The sequence below is a fragment of the Oryx dammah genome, unplaced genomic scaffold, assembly GCF_014754425.2.
Source record: "Oryx dammah isolate SB20612 unplaced genomic scaffold, SCBI_Odam_1.1 HiC_scaffold_13, whole genome shotgun sequence".
NCBI classification, from domain to species: domain Eukaryota; kingdom Metazoa; phylum Chordata; class Mammalia; order Artiodactyla; family Bovidae; genus Oryx; species Oryx dammah.
This window is the reverse complement of record NW_024070197.1, coordinates 21215036-21231269: the sequence shown is the minus strand read 5'-3', so window position 1 is coordinate 21231269 and position 16234 is coordinate 21215036.

The window sequence follows — 16234 nt, the reverse complement described above, 5'->3', positions numbered from 1 at the left end:
CTTGGCATGCGGCCGCCAGGGAGCCGTGTGTGGGCATGTCCCAGGGCTGCCCGCCCGCAGCTCCGGAGACAGAAACCGTGGGCAAGATCTCAGTGCTGTGGAGTAAGCCGGGCGGTGGGTGGCAGGGGCCAGCCCAGGGGACAGAGAGCTTCCCCACCTTCACCCAGCTGTTGTCTGTCTGTTTAGCCAGTCCAGTCGAGGGCTCACTGCCAGGCATGGCCAGGCACGGCCCTGTCCCAGGGTCTGTCTAGCTAGGCAGACCTGTAGGAAGCGAGCGTCTGGTCTGATGAGAGAGCCATCTGCATCTGATGGGTGCCTCTCCCACGAAAGTGTGGTGGGCACCTCGAGCCCCAGTCAGGCCCCAGCTGCCTCTCCTCCTCCCTGTCCCTGTTTCTGCAGAGGTGCCAGGATGTCCCGGGCAGTATCTGCCCCCTAAGACAGAACCCTGAGTGAGATTCAGGTACTCGGTCCTGGTCTCAGACTTCCTAGGCTGCCAGGAGTGGGCTCCTGGGCGCTGTGTGGCTAGCGGCTTCAAGCGAGGGCACCAAACAGTGTGAAGGCCGCCGGGCAAGCAGAATGGAGTGAGAGGGTCTGGGTGTGCAGGCGTGTGTGGGAGCTCGGGGACAGGAAGGCCCGGGCATGTGTGTGCGTCTGTGTGTACATGTGTGACTCTGAGTGTGCGTGGGTGTGTGGGTGTGAATGATGAGGAGGTATGGGTGTGTCTGTGCATGTGTGCCTATGTGTGCGTGGTGTCTTCATGTGTACAGGTGACTGAGCGTATGAGGAGGATCTGTGTGCACCTGTGTGCACATCTCTGTGAGTGTGTGTGTGTGTGCACGTGTGTGTGTGGTCTGCACTCCTGGGGCTAGCGTGGCTTGAAGCGCGTCCCCTGGCCTGTCTCCCTTCTCCCCCACCCTCCTTAGCGAGTGTTGACTCAGGGAGGGACGGGCAGCCTTGGTTCAGGATTTCCTGGTTGGGCAGAAGTGGTGTCTCAAAAAGGGAACAATTGTATCCTGAAGTGGACGCTGAAGGGTCTGGGCTGGCAGTGCTCCTTGGGGCTCAAGGCCATCTGGGCTGAGCTTCTAGAGGCAGCTACAGAAATGCTTTGCCCGGAGCGGGCCTGGAGAACTTGCCCTAAAGCCCTTCCAGATGCTTTGCACATGCTCAGGGGGCCACACAGGCTGGGGCTCTGGGCCTGGCTGCCCCCTTTACAGCCTGGAGGGAAGAGCACAGCCCGAGGGAAGGGGGACCTCCAGTGCCCCAGGAACCCGCTGGCCCAGGGGCCCCACCGGGTGGGGCCAGGACGTCTGTCTGTTTCCCTGCCCATTTCTCCCTCCACAGGCCCCATCCACCACAGCCTCCAGAGATAAAAATGAAAATCTTCCGAGGCTGATGGTCCCAATCTAGGAGGGAGTAAAAAGTCCCAGGAGAGTTCTGCCTCTTGGGGGCCCCTTCTGAAGCATTGCCTCTCTCGGGGGGGACCAGGAGCTCTGACCCCTCCATCATTACTGAGAAAGGCAGAGTGCTGGGCTGTGGATCTGCTGAGTCAGTCCCTGGGTTCAACAAGGTCCCCTCCAGGTGTTGCTGCCCACCTTCCAAGAGGGGCACTGGGGGTGCTGATCTGCCCCGCCATGCCCCATCACTCTAGTTCCCCTGTGAAACCTGTGTCTTGGGTTGGATGAGGCAAGGCTGCCTGGGGTTGGGGTTGGGGAGGGCAGGCAAGATGCTGAGGGAGTGGGCTCTGGGAGGGAGGCTGGGCTGAGGCTGGAGAGGTGGGCCGCCAGCCCTGGCCCCTTGGGCTCCCTTCTCCAGCCCCGTAGAAGAGCCTAATCTGCAGGACAAAGCGGGGATTTGCAGCCCCAAAGCCGCTAATTTAGCCTCTGTCAGCACCTGCTCCGTGGGAAGGGAGGAAGCGTCCCCAGCGCTCAGGGAGCCAGCCGCCTGTCGTGGCTCGGTTAGGATGGTCTGTACAACCAAGACTTCAGCTATCCCCACTCAGGATCAACACAAGTGATGGCCCCTTTGGGGGTCCCCGGAGTGCCTTCAGTCCACCCCCACCCCCATGAGCTCAGGCTTGCGGTGCCTGTTCCCCCACAGATACTAGCACCATGGCTCTCCCCTGTCAGAAAAACAGCCCTCCCTCTGGCCAGAGTTGGGAAGGAGGGTGTCTGAGCGACTGGGGGTGCCTTTGGAAGCCAAGGGAAGGAGAGCACTCCGGGGCCCCTCTTGCACAGGGTGACCTGGGGGCGCGGTTCCGGGCCTCCGGTCTCCGGCCTCCACCACACTGGGCAGCCACAAGCCGGGTGGCTGTTAATAATTAACCCCGGGCTCAGGCCTTGACCTCGTGGGCCTCTGAGTAAACAGGCCTTTCTGGCCAAGCGTCCTCAACCTGCTGCAGCCCGCTGGGCCCATCACGGCCTCTCCACCCCTTGAGCTCTTCTGGCCTTGTGGTCCAGGCCTCCCTACCCCTCCCCAGCTGCGGGCTGGGGCAGTGGTTAGTGATCTGAATGTCTGGGTCTCTCTGACCCCCACACCTCTGCCTACCACCTATTCTTGCCCCAGCACTCAGGCTCTCAGCACCTTTCCCCACTGCTCCTGGCCTTTGAGGTGGGGGGCCTCTTCCTGGACTAGGGTTTACTGACGGATGTCTCGGCCCCGGCCTCAGCCCCCTGCATCAGCACTGCCAGGGCTTGTTGAGCTTGGAACCCCCAGCACAACCTGGGGGTTCAGTGCTAACCTTCTGTGATGTGATGCTTGTGGACACTGACATTCGGGACCCGCATCCCAGATCTGACCGGTTGATCTGGGATGGACATCCCAGGCCAATAAGTCAGACTCTCCCAGGCACACAGCAAGCAGCTTGGGCTGCATTGAATGATCCCTGTGTAGACAGTTAGGGTCAGCTGTCAAAAGGCTCATGTTCTAGCTCCGGCTCCGCCCTAACTGATGGTGTGACCCTGACCCTCTGGGCCTCAGTTTCCCCATATGCACTGCAAGCAATGGCATACCAATCCCAGACTTGCCAGCCCCAGGATTTTAGACTGTACCCTGGCTGGGAGTGAGACCCAGGACAGGAATATTGCATGTCCGTCCCTGCCCCAGACGTCACTCGTGGATACCGTCATCTGAGCCCCAGTGTCTCTGGCTGCCAGCATTGACTTCCTTCCTCTAGGGCTGCTCTGGGGAACCATCTCTCTCCTGCTCTCCGACCATGTGGTTCAGGCAGGGCTGCCCCAGTCCTGGCCTCCGGAAGTTGGTCACGTGCCCTGGGCTTGCCCAATGGGTGTCAGCCCTGAGACTTCTGTTGGAAATACTGGGGGAAATCATTTTCTTTTCCCTAGGTGGCAAAGCAGGGGAATATGAGCCTGGAGGCTGTCCTGCTGGGAGCCTGTACAGGGGGGGATGGGTGGGTGTGGGTGTGTGGGGATGGATGTGGAGGAGCACAGTGGGAAGTAGGGCTGGGAGAGGGACGTGGATTTGTACAGCTGAGAACCAGCTGTGCCTGAAGTCAGTACCATCCCGGGCTTTTTCATCACAAGAGCTGATGAATTTCCTTTCTGCTCAAAGCAGTGCAAATCAGGTTTCTTCCCCAATTTGCACATTCTCACACCTGACTCAGACCATGCAGAGAAGATGCCACAAACACACACCAGCTGCAAATATACATGCTGCTAAACTTCTGCATAGAAAAAGTAAATGAAGACGAGGGTCACTGAGGGAACCAGCCTGGGTAGCCAGGGCTTTGAGGGAGGAATTAGCATGAAAGGAAGGGCCAGGCCAAGTTAGTGACAGAGAGCTTGGTACTCTGGGGTCTTGGGAGCCACTGGAGGTTCTGGGTGAGGAGATGATAGGCAAATGGGTGAGGCTAACCGGCTGGAGCTCGCCAACAAGGGGACGAATATGAACGTTTGTCCCTGATGTCTGTGTGGAAGCATACACACACACACACACACACACACTCACACACACATTGATCCTTGCATGCAGCAAACATTCTGTGGCCCACTCTGGGAGTCTCTGAGTCTCTGTCCCTTGCAGAGGCCTGGAGCTGACTGCACCTGAGTCAATCAGAGGCCTCTGGTCAGTAAGGCCCCCTCCACTTGGGGCTGTGTGGCTCACAAGGACCTCTTGTGTAGGGGGAACCCAAGGAGAAGGGGCTGCTTCCTCTGTGTCCCTCACAGGGCAAGTGAGACACCTGGGTGGACCTCTGGAGGGGCAGAGACTCAGCCCCACCAAGGAGGCTGAACTCAGAGGGAGGCCTTGTCCTGGTGCTTAGGCCATCCCCAAGACTCTGGGCAGGTGAGCGGCTTAGAGGCAGAGGGCTTCAGACACATGGTACGCACCATTCACATACACCACGTACACGCCTGTGACAGACACAGCACATGGATGACACACTCACAGATGGCCATCAAGTGTGAGCCTTGCAGGGCAGGGGGAGGTGTGGGGCTCTGTGGAAGGGAGCAAGGACTATAAACGGGGAGCCCCACCTCCAAGGCTCCTGCCTGACCCCTGGGCTCTGGCCTGGAGAAGATCTCCTTACTAGCGCTGGGCCTCCTGGACTGGGGGCCTCCTCTTTAAGCTGCTCCTCTGATCCTCTTTTTCTGTTCCTTTTCCTTCCCCTACCTTAGCCTTGGCCTATTTCAGCCCCTTCCCCATTTTTGGCTTTCCTCCTCTGTCTCCCAGGCGGGCACCCAGGGGAGGAACCGAGCCTAGAACTTGGGCTCAGGCCCCTCGGCCACTCCGCCCAGCTCTCATCTTCATGTTGCTCCCTGCCCTGCTCCCTTGCTCCAGCCAGAGCGTCTTGCCCTTTGTCCTGGAACTGCCAGCACCCGTGGGGGCCACTAGCCTCGCCTCCTCCCCCAGCCTCTGCAGCCCCTGCTCCTCCCCCGGGAGGTTGGCCAGTGGGCTGGACCGTGGGGAGGCCACAGAGCCTGGACACGTGTCCTGGCCCCAGGCAGAAGCTGAGCGCTGGCCACAGAGCCACACTGGCCAGGCCCAGCTCTGTCCCCTGAGGTTCCCGGAGCAAGTAGAGGGCAAGGCTCCTGCCTAGGCAGTGGACCCCCCACTCCACTCCAGGTTGGGAAACTGAGCCCAGTTGGTGAAGCAAGATGTGGGGTGACCTCCAGCAGAATCGCGGTCAGCCAGTGATGGCCCTGTCACCCCTCTCAGTGGGATCTCAGGGAAGAGCCTTTCCTGGGAGGGGCAGTGAGAAACAAGGACCCTCTCTCAGCTGTGGATCTTTCCAGGGTGGGAGCCGACTAGGGGATCTCCTTCGGGAGGATAGGGAGGAGCATCTTCCAGCCTGGGCAGTCACTGTCCTGGAGGCCCTTATTGTGATCAGTGTTGTCATTCAGTCCAGAGCCTGCTGGCACCCACCTCCAGGAAGCCCACCTGGGCTGAACCAGAAGTGGGAGGACCTCAGATCAACTGGCCTTCTTCCTCACTAAGCACCTGGACCATGATGAGCACCTTGTCCTCATAATGTTCGTTAGGCTGGAAGTTGCAGGAACAGGGCTGGGCCCTCTGCTCTGGGGAGATCTTAGCAGTCACCTCCCATTCTTGGGCCTCAAGACTGGGCTGGTCACTGAGAGCCAGGGCTCCACTGGAGATGCTCCGACCTGACATCTCAGAATCCAGGGCAAGGCCCAGCTTCTGATCGTTGATGGGCTGGAGTTTGAGCAGGACCCTTGCTGGGAAGCCCTCAGCCCCGACTGGGCCCAGAGCTGCAGGTCGCTATGGCAGATGAGCCTGGAAAGTGTCAGGAGATACCAGCAGCTGGAGGGACGGCAGGTGGGGGCGGTGATCAGTGTCTACCACGGCTGCCTGGGTTTGCATCTGACTCTGCTTTTCCATCCAGGAGTGGGTTGTGCCTATATATCATGCACGTGTGTCCAGCCTGCTACCTGGCACGAACTTAGCCTTCAGTCCATGGAGCCATTAGTCCTGTTCAGGTCAACACGTTCTGAGGGCTGGAAAATTCGTCATTTCTGGAGACCTGGCCAAGACCTGTCTCCAGGCAAAGGGAAAAACTCCTGACTAGATCTCTTTCTGGGCCCCAGTGTCCTCAAGGCGCAAACATGCAGTTGTATACACACACACACACACACACACACACACACACACACACCTGGCTTCACTCCCCAGGACCCAACCACCTGCTGGAAAACCAAAAGCTGCTTTTTCAAAATAATGATTAAGAATCAGCATTGACTATTCAAATCGAAACTCCCTAAGCCCCTCTCTGGGTTATCAGCTCCTCTGGAGCCTGTGGGTAAAAAGCTCTTACCGTAGTGGAAAAAGTAGTCTGCCGAAACGGAAATCTTCCTCAATTTAGCTGAGTCATTTTCTTGTGGTTAAGGAAGTCCAGGTCGCCTCTGGCCCTTCCCCTGATGCTCAGGGCCCAGTCAGCCTGGAGGACCCCAATCCACTCCCCCATGCCTGCCCCTGGTTCACCCCAGGGTCTTCTCCGCCGAGCCCTTGACCATAAGACACTCCGGCCCCCTGCTGCTTCCCACGGCTGCTTCCTGCTCCTGGGTGGGGACCCGGACCCCTGGAGAACCAGGAACTCCGATGGCACCCCAGTGTGGACTGTGGGCTACAATGGATGAGAAGTGGGCAGCTCTCGGGGGGGAGTGTGCTCTGGGTGCCCTCTGGCCCATAGTCTTGGGCCCCAAGGAGGCTTGCTGCAGAGGGTGGGGAATGTCTCATCCTGAATCTGAGGAGCCTGAGCCCATGGGCTGAGATGCTCGGCCCAAGAGTGGTGGGTTCTTGCCCGGCTTGGGCTACTGGTTCAATGGAAGCTCAGGCTGGTGGGTGCCCCTGCCTGGCTACAGACAGCTGCCCATCCCTTCGAGACCCTTAGGAAGCTTCCAGAGGCCACCCTCTGGGAAGGTCAGGAAGGTGTGGGCGGCCACCTGAGTGCTGTGTGGAGGGCCTTGAATGCACTAGTTGCCTGGCAAAGAGGGGAGGCTGGCTCTCGGGGTGGGTGTTCTCTAGGTATATCTGTGCCACATGCCAGAAACCAGGGGCCTTCCACCCAGCCCTGCCCTTTCGACCCTGGTGCACTTCCTTGGCTATCTGGGAGTCAGCAGGAACCAAGAGGCTGCCCACTCGTCTGCCCTCAGGCTTTCCTCATCTGACAAGGGTCACGTGCTGTCTGGGGCTCTGTTTCCTGCCTGAGACATGGAGATACCGATGCCCACGGCTCGAGGTTGTTGGGAAATTAAAGGAATGGCGAAGTAAGAGGGAGCCGGGAGGCCAAGCCCCAGGGCGCCTGTGGGGTAATGGAAAGCCCTGATGTAGCTGGGGGAACAGAGGGCCCGCGTGCTTCAGTTTTGGGGCCTCAGGGGCAGTCAGGCTCAGCACCACTCTTTGCTGGCCGCGGGAGGAGCCACGTAGCAGAGAGGGCTGGGGCAAGTCCCCAGCTGGGTGTCTGAGATCACCTGGGAGCAACCCTTGGCCTAGAGATTTGGGGATGGGAGGAACCAGCCAGACATTACCTGGTCCTGGGAACTCTGGAGAGGGGCCCAGGCCTGGAGATACAGCAGGGCTTGGAGTGGGTGTTGGAGCCCACGGGGGAACCCAAACCAGAAGGATCGGGGTACTGCAGCAGATGCCAGGGAGGCCCACCTCCCTGGAGGGCCCCTCAGCCCATCTCCATGCCCAGCAGACATTCTCTGGCCTGGACCTGGGGGCCATGTTGCCCAGAGTCACCCCACACCCACTTGGACCGGATCCTCCCGAGGCTCTGGAAGCCAGTGTTTGGGAAATTAGGTGAGGGGGGTCTGGGACGGGGGTGAGGAAGGAAACAATTTATGTCTAAAAGTCATCTTGAAATTTTCAACATATTTTTTAATTTTTCAAAACAAAAGCTCTACACGTGGTGGGGTGGCAGGGATGGGGGTTGAACCTAGCTTTGTGGGAAATGAGTCAGATGGCCATAAAATGTGTTTTTCTGAGCCGAGGGGATTATTTTACATCTTGCGGCATGAAGACACTGAGAGGAAGCCCTCCTCCTGGTCCCTGGCGGGGCTTCCCGTGCGCCAGCCTGGGCTGCAGGGCCCCAACCTTCCTGAGCTGGGGGCTCTCACCCTCCCAGAGGAGATGAGCGCGTGCCCCTTCTGACGGCCTGCCTTCTCATCCTCCAGGCCTCAGCCTCTACCTCCCTGACCTCAAGCCCCATTCTTTTTGAGAGGAGGGAGGCTGGGAAGGGGGTGGCCGCATGGTGGGTACCGGTTTCACCGTGTACAGTCAGAGAATTTGGATGAAGTCCAGTGGACCTCTGGAGCCTCCTACCCCCTCATCCCTTGGACAGGCTGGTGTGGGACCATCCCCAGAGCAGCCGAGGAACTTACAAAAGCACCTGCAGGTCATTGGTGCTCAATGAAAAAGACCTTCCTTCCCTACCATCAAGCAGCATCCAAGAATACAGGTGACAAGGGGCATGAGGGGCAACCTGTTCCTTTGGAGTCAGCATCCCCACCTCACTGTGCTCCTCTGGCCTCCCCCAACTCTGGTCCCAGGGGCTGGAAGCAGAATTCCTGCCCAAGGGTTGGAGGTCTCAGAAAGGCTTGCTGTTGTTGTGGTTAAGTTGCTCAGTCCTGTCCGACTCCTTGTGACCTCATGGACGGTAGCCCACCAGGCTCCTCGGTCCATGGGATTCTCCAGGCAAGAAGACTGATGTGGGTTGCTATTTCCTTCTCCAGGGGATCTTCCGGACCCAGGGATTGAACCCATGTTTCTTCTGCCTTGGATGGTGGATTCTTTACCACTGAGCCGCCTGGGAAGCCTTCAGAAAGGCTAGGATCAAGGTATTTCAGGTCAGGAAGATCCCCTGGAGAAGGGCTGGGGTCCCTTCTCATGGCAACCCACTCCAGTATTCTTGCTTGGAGAATCCCCTGGACAGAGGAGCCTGGCGAGCTGCAGTCCATGGAGTCCCAAAGAGTCGGATACGACTGAGTGACTAACTCACGGGGGAATAGGACCGGGTGGCTCCAGAGGACTCAGGTTACAGCTTCCAATCCCAGGTAGGTGTTGAGTGGGAGCAGGAGGTGAGGCCGCTGCCTGGAGCCTCTGCTGGGGCAGCTGCCCAGCACCACGCGTGCACCTTGCAACCCCGTCTCCACTAGAGTCACAGATCTCATGGATGGCCTGGGGCCCACAGGATCTGTGCCGCCTGTGGGAAGAGGCTGCTGGCAGCCTGAGGTGGGGCAGAAGTCAGGAGTGGATCTGGGGCCCGAGTCGCAACAGCCGATGCCAGAACCCACCCCCACCCCCACCTTCCGCCCCCAGGGAAGGTGAATTTGCTTTTTGTTTGGAAGCAAGGAGTCACTCTCAGTTGTCCTCTCTCTCCATGGGCTCTGTTCTACCAGGACAACAGGGCAGTGGGCATGAGCTGTTTTGCCTGCCTCATTTTCTCTCATTCCAAACCCCTGGATTTTCCTTGGAGCACCTCCCGCTCTGCCACTCTCAATGCATGCAGTGTGAGTGGAGCTGACCCCCTCCCAAAGGGTCTGTGGCAGGGGTCAGAACGTGACTCAGGATTGGCCAGTAAGGGTCGTCCATCTTCCTGGAGATAGTAGCTGGTTCAGGAGCCTATGGTCCAAGGGAACCCAATTCTAGGACTTTTGACAGAACTAACAAAAAAATCAAAGCTCTCTTCTGGGTGGCTGGGTGGCTGTTCAGAGGTTTCGGGTCACTGGGAACTTCTTAAGGGAAACTGAAGGCAGCATGAAGGATGGTGAATCAGGAGATGCAGTGAGAGAGGACTCTTGATGACCCAATCTGGCTGCTGGATCCAGCTGCACCTGAAGACACATCTGCCCAAGTTTTCTCTTCCTCATTGGCTCCATGCCTGGCACAGAGGCAGGATTTGGGGTGAGAGGTGCCAGTATCAAATGGTCCTTTCTGCTTAGACCACTCAAGCTAGGGTTCTGTAAGCGTTTGTAAGCCTGTTACCTAGAGCCAAGGACCAGCCTGGAGTGAGGGCCCCGTCAGAGCAAACCACACACGGCCAGGCTCACCAACCACGGAAACCTAGGTGTATGGGTGAAAGGGGAGTCAAGGGCAAGCCATATAAGTGGCTCCCCATGGAAACCTCCCTCAGGGGCAAATTTGGGAGCAGACTTCATGGAAAGTAGCTTAGGATTTTCCAGTGATTACATATAGAAAACCAACCATCAGGACACTCATTTGGCTTCATCTTTCCATCTGTTCAGTGGGCGCCTCCAGTTGTGGAGGGCACTGAGGGTGGAGAATTAGTTCCTTTTGTTGGAAGTGTGTTGGCATTTCTAACAGTGGAATGTAAACTCCATGAGGGCAGGTCTGCCAAGTGGGGCTCAGTGCTGTGGCCCAGAGCCGAGGAGGACAACCCGGTAAACATTTGGTGAATGAAGGAAAAAGCTTGGATTCTGTCCCCCCTCTGCTTGAAATCCTCTGATGGCTTCCCATGGCCATTAAAATATGAAAAACTTAGATTTCTTTGTTCTATCCTGTAAGGAAGACCGCCATGTCATTTCTGGAATAAGCAGGGGTACTTTGTGAGTCAAGGGGGTGGCATAAACAATTGTGTTGGAACAGCAGCTGGGATGTGGGGTGGCTCCACTCCAAAGCTACCAGCTACCAGTGGGCTGGTCTCTGCCTGGCTCTCTGGCTTCATCTTCTGCCCCTCCCCCACCCACCCCCGACCACCACCCCAGCTCACTGGCCTTTCCCCGGACCTTTGTTCTGTTTCTCTATTTCTCAGAGGAGAAGTCCTCTGAGCGCCTGGATCTTTCTCATCACTTTGGTGTCCCCTGAACATTGCCTCCTCAGGGGTAGGGGGTGCCTTCCCTGACCACCCACCTCCACCCAGGCAACCTCTGCCATGAGGTTGAGTTTCATCTTTTTCTTCTTGCCCTCAACTCTCTGCCCTCAGCACAGATGGGGAGGGGGTGGGAATGAACCCACGATGTTTGGGAACACAGTTCTGAGCATCTGTCAACCTCTGAGTGGAGGCTGGTGCTCCAAGCACACATCTCCAAAGTGAAAGTAAAGAGCGGGAGCTTCAGCTTGGGAGGGAGGCGGGCAAGCGGGAAGTGGAGAAGAGGGAGGAAGAGAGCAGGGAGCGGGGTCAGGATTCTTCCAGAACTAAGCTCAGCAGTAGGCCCATCACATTCACCCCAGAAATCAGATGCACTCTGACCCTAGCCACTCGGACACTTCTTTTAAGAAGTGTCTGGAACCTGAATGTGACTGCAGATTGGGAAGCAATATCTTTGGAGCTCCCAACAGCCGGACGGAAGACACCAGAAATGTTTATGATTTTCCTAATTACTTCTGTCCTCTCTGATATGGGGGCTCTATAAAATTGTCACAGCCGTGGTTGTCACTGGGCTCTGGCTCGCCCTGCATGCACGCGGGTGTTTGTTTACGGAATGCAGATGGCGGCAGGGCCTTCATGTCGCTCTGACACCACCCTTTTGGCTGCCACGAGGGACTGGCCCTTCTCCAGGACTGCCAGACAGATTCGCTTCTCCAGATTCTTTAAAGCGAAAAAACCTGAGTCTTGGTGGTCACTCAAGGGTCCTTGGCAGAAAACCAAATTCAACCTTGCTACTTCCAGTAGAGGGATGTTAACAATGGGGGACCATTGCGGGGTGTGATCCAGGTTGAAGAAATCAAGGAGGCCCCCAGGCCGCAGCAGCAATAGGCACCCACACAGGCTCCAGAGGTGAAGCAAGCATTCGTGCTGCCAGAGCCCCAGGAGAACTGGACCCATGGAGGGCAGAGCACTGGCCACCTGAGGGGGGCTGTAGTCTCCTTGACTTGCAGATGGGGTGCTGCAGCAGGAGGAGAGCAGAGATAAAACGCCCCCCATCTCTCTCTCCTTCCTCCATCTCATTTCTGGCTGGTACCTACCATTGGCCAAACCCAACAGGAAGCCAGAGGCCCAGGAGGCCCTTGGTGTGGCCCACCTAGGCCAGACTCACAGGGCAGAGAGCAGATAGAGCAGGTATCAAGTTGATCTGAGGGCAAATGAAGAAAACCCAGCAGGACTGGGGAAGGCATTCTGGGATAACAAAATGGTCAAGCTTGGCGGAAATCCTTCTTCTCTTATTCCCCTAACCATCCCTCGAATTTGTCCACCTCTGGGCTACAAAGCTCCCTCAATGGCCTGACTGATGCCCCCGCACTTCAGCAGAGGCACTGTAATAAGCAAGCCTGACCTTGATGTTCCCCAAGACTCCTGCAGCTTTTGGCTTATTGACCAAATCCTTGCTTGTGAGAGCCTGATTGTCTGACCCAGCTGACCTCCGGCCTCACCTCTCACCCTCCAGCCCCTGTGCCAGGCCCTGTGGCTGCCACAGTGGATGTTCTTCAGGACCCAGAAGACCATGCTTCCTCCTACTGCAGAGATTGGTACATGCGTTTCCCTCCGTCTGGATGCTGTCCATCCAGCCCCCGACTATTTATAAATCCCACCAATTCTTCAGATCTCAGCTTAAAAACCGCATCCCTAGGACTGACTTCCCTGAGCCCACAGAGCCAGCAAGGGCTCCTTCTCGTCACTCCCAAATCTCCTTACTTCGCAATATGCCTTACAACTGTAGTGAACTAACCAATTGAGTAACTTTTTGTTTATTGTCTGTCTCCCTAGAGAGACAGTCGGTGAGTACCGTAAGAGCCCACTCTGTCTGTCTAGTTTTCTGCTCTGCCCAGCACGTGCTGGGCACACAGCAGACACTCACAACTGCTTGCTAAAGGACCGAAGGAGAACTTCTGGCTTCCAGTAAATGGCAGGTTAGGTGATTTGGGTCCATCCTTGCACTGAAAACAACTAAACATGCTGGATAAAATTTTAAAATGTATTAAAAGCACTGAAGCATAGGCAGTATCAAAGGGAATTGCCAGGCCAAAACTGGGTGAGAAAGGAATCCAGACAGGTAAGCAAGAGGAGAAGCCACTTTTTTCCCTTGAGGCCTTGTCTGATCCCAACTAATTTGAATTTTATTTTGACAGCCTCATGAATGAGAGAGACAGAAATCAAATCTCAGAGCTCACACAGGTGGGCCCATATAATAAGACACCCCACCCCCCATGCTGATATGGAACTCCAAGAGCTACTCTCTCAGGATAAGGGTGAACCAGAAGTAGACCAGCCCTCACATGAGTTTGCAATCTAAGTCTCTTCTCCTAGGTGAGCTAGCCTTACAGGTGGAATAAGGTGGCCCTGAACTAGGCGTATTCCTCACTGTTTGGCAGGAGCAAATAAAAATGCTCTCTAGCAGAAGGGATTGTTGCGCTAAATCCCAGATTTTTCTTGCGAACAATTTTTCTAAAACAATGATAGGCACGTGGTCAAAGAAGATTAGACACACAAGAAAATGAAGCACTAGAGCAAAAATGAGAAGACTCAACAGGAAACAGAAATAGACCCTTAAGACTTCAAATTATTGTCTACGAAAAAAACTGTGCATGCGATGTTTAAAGAAATATGATATGCTTACAGATAAATGCAGGGAATGAGAATCTATGAAAAGTAACATAGTTGATCTGCAAAAGAATCAAGTTGAGTCTCTAGAAGTAAAAACTGCAATAACTAAAATTAAGAACTCCATGGTCTAATAGCTGAGGAAACCCCGTTGAGAAGAGAACTGGGGAATTAGAAGAGAAGTCCAAAGAAATTTTCACAAATGGAGCACATAGAGACAAAAAGAAGGAACCGTGGAGGAGATGATAAGACGTAAAGAGGAAGAGAAGGTGTAGCATATGATTGATATCGTCCCCTAAGGAGAGGAGAGAAGTGGGGAAGAAGCAATGCTTTAAGGAGTAATGGGTAAGGATTTTCTGGAACCAGTGAGTGGACACGTGAGTAAGGCAATCACCCATTTAATGGTTAGTTGTGCTTTGGTGATAGAGCTCCGTGTTTCAGACGAGCTCAGAGAATACTCATGAGAGATTCTGGACGCAGTTTGCTCTTGGCCAAGGGCCATGATGTTGTACAATGCCAAGTTCAATGCAGTAAAAGACACGAAGAAAGTGAAAAATCGACTCCTGCCTGTCCCTTGCCTCTGCAGTCCACCCCTGCCTTCTTAGGAACAATTGGGAAAGGCCTGAGATGACCCTAGCTTCAGCCTCCTGTCCCTTCTGCCCTCCTGCAGGCCTTGCTGACCTGTCACTGGGAGATAACAGAGTGCCAGTCCCTAGGATCCCTCCACAGTCAACTGGAGGTGCAGTGGCATGGGTGGGCGGCATTCTCATTCAGCACTTACGGTGGCCTCCTTCTAGACGCTGTGCCTCTTCTCTCCTCTGACCCAGCTCTCCTTGTGGCTGGACTCCCATCTTGGCTCTCAGAGGTGCTTGCTGGAGACTTACTGACTCATTGGCTGATTTGACCTGATCCTGGCTGGGGAGGGGTGGAGGGGGCCTGGATCTAAAAGAGGAGGTGATGCTAGAGTGTTCTCTTGCCATAGCAAAGAAGCCTTGATGATGCCAGCCCCGTTTGAGGGTCTTCAACCCCAGGTCCCACCAGGAGCTGTGGAGCACTGCTGTCTTCATTGTCACCAGGATCTTGAAGCTGGGCTTCAGAGGCAGGAGGGGAAATGCCCAACCCTGACCCTGCCTCCCTCTGGCTTCTTAGCAAAGTGGGAAAGTGACCTGGCTGGCAGGTGGATAGTTTGTTTCTTTCTTTCATTGTTAATTGGAGGATAATTGCTTTACAATGTTGTGTTAGATTCTGCTGTACAACAAGGTGAATGAGCTATAAGCATACACAGATCTCCTTCCTACTGAGCCTCCCTCCCACCCCACCATCCCACCCCTCTAGGTCATCACAGAGCACCGAGCTGAGCGCCCTGTTTTACACAGCAGCTCCCCACTAGCTGTCTATTCTACACCTGGTAGTGCTTCTCTGTCGATGCTAGTTAGTTTCTGACTCACCCTCTTGGCTGCCAGGTGGCCTGGTCCTTGTCCTCCTCAGTGTGACTCGTCCTGGGATCAGGTTCTTGTGGTTGCTCTGTTCTGCAGGGACACCCATTCATCATCTTGCCTCTGGGAATCCGGCACACCTCTTAGGCACGGTCAAACAGAGAGGCTGCCAAACCTGCGCTCAGTCACACAGCCGGTGTGTGATCAGGCAAGGACACTCACGGTCTCACGCCCCCGGTTGGGTGGCGATGCAGGCCCAGCCCTTGTGTAACCATCTCCCCACCCCCAGCAGCAGGCCTCTCCAAACCACTGTGCTGTTGGAGGTACCGTCCCAGGGGCTTGTCTTATGGGGAAAGCCTATGATGAGTGAAGATGGTCGGGGAGGGGCGGGTGTGCCTGTGCAGGCCCCCACACCTGGCTCTGCGGTGTCTCAGACATGCCCTTCCAATTTCTGAAATCCTCAAAGATATTCCAAGCAACGTGCAGTTAATTTAATTTTTAAAATGAAAAACTCAAGTAGATTAAGTTGAGGAATGTTGGGCCGAGGCAGGGGAGGGAGAGGGTGTCATGGAGTATGGCCCATAAGGAGAGACTTAGGAATACATGAGCATTTCATTCCCCTGGATGGATCTTGGGGTGGAGAGGGTGAAACTCTCCTACCGGATGCAGAGTGTAGGGGCCCCGGTGGTGATACTGCCTCTGCCCTGGGTCTCATCACCAGTCCTGGCAGATCGGGCTCCTTGGCGAGCATCTGGGGCCCCGGGGAGACTGGGATACAGCTCAGCTGGTGAGTAGAGGACCCGAGAGCGCTGCTGTCCTTTCCAGCTCGCCTCACACACACCCTGGGCAGCGCTGCCCCACATAATTACGTAAACCGCATATCACTCAAGATGCTCATCTCGCCTCTGACATACTTCAGGCTCGGAGCCATTGTCCCTACCTCCCCTCCTCGGCTCAGGGGCCTGGCCCATGACTCACATACCCTCCCAGGGGAGCTCGCTCCCCGAAGAGAGGTCAGGCCTTGGTGAACTTGGGAATTGCTCTTGGGAGTGCCTGCCACTCCTCCTGGGCCTGAAAGTGCCTCCAGCTGGAGGTTCGGAATCAGCCGAATCTATGTGCCCACAGCATGCTCTTGCACCCCTGCCCGCACCCCATGGCCACGCTCACCCCAGGGAATTGCCCGCTCTCCTTTCCAGCCTGAGCCGGCTGTGGAGGAGCCAATGGTTGAGGGCCTCCCGGCCCTTCTGCTTCCCTGCTGCCCTCCCTTGACAAAGTGAAAGTCACTCAGTCGTGTCCGACTCTTTGTGACTCCATGGACTATTAA